Here is a 2,591-nt window from a genome sequence, read left to right as displayed (position 1 = left end):
CTGACTTTGTCCTTCATTGGGTTATTTTCCTACCTATAGACCTCATAGCAAATGCCATGCTGAAACAGAGAAATAAACCTTGGAGCATGTGTTCTCTCACATGAACTCCTCACTACAGTGAAGCGATTGCACAGTTCCTGACCACTTTAGGAGATCTCACAAGGCTTCCATCAAGATCAGGTGCCAAACTGACTGTAAAAAACTGTAGACTGGCAAATTCTGAAATGAGCTGCTTTCCCTTTGGCAGGGCCAGAGAGTGTGTTTTGCCCCAGCCTGACCTGGGTTTAAAATGGAGCTTAGAGGTGTCTTCTGGCCACCAGCAGCTGCAAACTGTAGATCAGACTAACAGTGTTGCACCCTCTGCGTGTAAATGCCGTCATCGACTCTCTCCAGTCCTGCAGCTGCTGTGAGGCAGCGCTGTCCTCACTGGAGGCTGTGCCTGTCTTCTGCCAGCGCAAACTGGACTGCTGGCAGCAGGCAGGCAGCTCGCTCAGGGAACTACTTGTTTAAGAATCATGTTTTGTTCCTCTTAGTGGCTTGGGTTTAACCTGGATCTCTTCCCTGCCCGTGTCCCTGATAGACAGCACAAATGCTTTCTGCCACTGAAAGGAGTGTTTCTAGTTAGCAGCACTGGTTTAAACAAATATTCCTGTCGCTTAAGCCTGGTCTTTGCCAATGCCTGAAATGTAAATGTGAGATTTGTGGAAACTACAGGAACTTACTGGTCTAGTTAGAGGATATAGAGAACCTCTGTGCAAAAGGCCTTTTGAAACTCCCTGCAGGCCACGACCAATGAAGTAAAAAACAGCTGTTTGAATTTCCAGTGAAATTCCATTCAATTATTGGGGTTTAAGTGAAAGTTTGAGTGAGGTTTGAGTGAAACAACCAAAACCCAGCATGTACACCTCATATGGAACACGAGGGCCTCCTATGCTCTGTACAGGGGGGGTTCCAAGAGCAAAGCTGTGGTCTAAGGCGATGGATGCAGTGTGGAAAAGAGGGGTTGCTGAGCTTGCAGGAACAGTTCACAGCTGATTTCCGTGCCAGCTCTCTGCACTGCTGGGGCTCGCTGCAAAGAAAGGCTGTGGCCACTAGAGGTTCCCCTTCTCCTGGTCACCAGCTTCCTTCTTCCTCCGTTACAAATAAATCCATTCTTGCAAGCCAAAAGTCCTAGAATTCAGTAAACGTTACCAGGCTGAGTACTCCTTTTTTAAGAGAGATGGGAGTAGGGAAAAGGGATATGAACTGGCTTTCTTCAATTGATTTCCAAAAGTGAGCTTAGCATTAAATACCACAAATCACAATTTTACAACTCCCTTAAAGACCTTAAACTTAATAACAAAGGTGCTTGGTGGCAGGAAAATGTAACTGAGGGGTTGTGAGGATCTGAGCAATGCAGGTGGCTGGCTTTGCACCTTACGGCTACCTTCAGCTACATAACCTGGAAGGAAAGTGGTAGGCTTGGTGGCATCAAGTAGCGGGAGCTCTTTATCGTGCCAGGAGGGCTTGATGGTGGGGAAGTTGTGGGGGATGTCTCACGGGGCTGGTAGCTCATAACAAAGCTAGAGGAGCCTTAACCCCTGGCAGAGGAAGGCTGTCCTTGCTGCGGTATGAGAAGAGCGTGGTGCTTGCTAGGTGTGCTTTTTCTGGCTCTTCTACGCACAGTCTTTCCTGTAACTGTGACGGGGATACCTGCTTCCCTGGGAGATGTTTTGTAACCGGCTGATGGCACAAGACGGCTCCTGGCGGTTTTCCTGCCCTTTAAAGCACTCCCTTGGGGGTTTCCAGACCTGCCTTGCTATCCTTCTTCCCAAGCACTACTTGGGGTTGCAGAGCCTCTGCGTGAGCAGCTGGCGGGGGCTGTACTCTGGTGTTGGCAGCTGCTTCTGGCTCTGTTTTCAAATCACACAAACAGCTGCTCAGTGGAACCAGATCCAGACTTCAGCTAGGTGATACCTGAGAGTGTTCAGCTCCTGTTCTGCTGATCTGGTGCTGGCTTCTCTTGGGCAAATATTGGTGAGGCATGAGGACTGTCTAGGCTGTCCCTGAACCTGGATACACACCTCCCTGGTGCTGACACAGTTCAGTCTGTTGCTTGCTTGGTGAGTCACCTCCCTTTTTGTGGTTGAGTTGTCCTCCAAAGTTAATGGCTGTGCCCTCCGTCAGCCGTTGACTGGCAGGGTTTCTGACAGGACTTGTCGTCCTCCTGATTCCTCACAGCCGCAAGGTGGAGGTGGCAGCTTTGGAAACCTGTAGGGAAGAGTGCGAGTCCAGCGAGCCAGTGATCGGTGCCTGGTCTCCCCAGCCTGTGCAATGCTGGATCTGCCATGCCATTGATGACTGGAAGTCCACGCTCTTGAACTGTGAGCGCTGCAGATGGAGCAGCACCAGTGTTGGCTCCATCAGCTTGGCAGGGCCAGCTGGCTGCAGCCAGCACCCTCCTGCTCACAGTGGCTGGGATGCAGTCTATTTATCTTCCTCGTATGTTCCTCCTTGTGCCACGAAATGCTGCTTCCTTAAAGCCCTCTGGGTGGAGGTGAAGACCTCCTTTTGCCCCCTGATGCTGTAAAGCGCTCTGCTGTGCTGCAGGA

This window comes from Leptosomus discolor, chromosome 14 (assembly GCF_034619465.1).
Source record: "Leptosomus discolor isolate bLepDis1 chromosome 14, bLepDis1.hap2, whole genome shotgun sequence".
NCBI lineage: Eukaryota > Metazoa > Chordata > Aves > Leptosomiformes > Leptosomidae > Leptosomus > Leptosomus discolor.
This window is presented reverse-complemented; position numbering follows the sequence as displayed.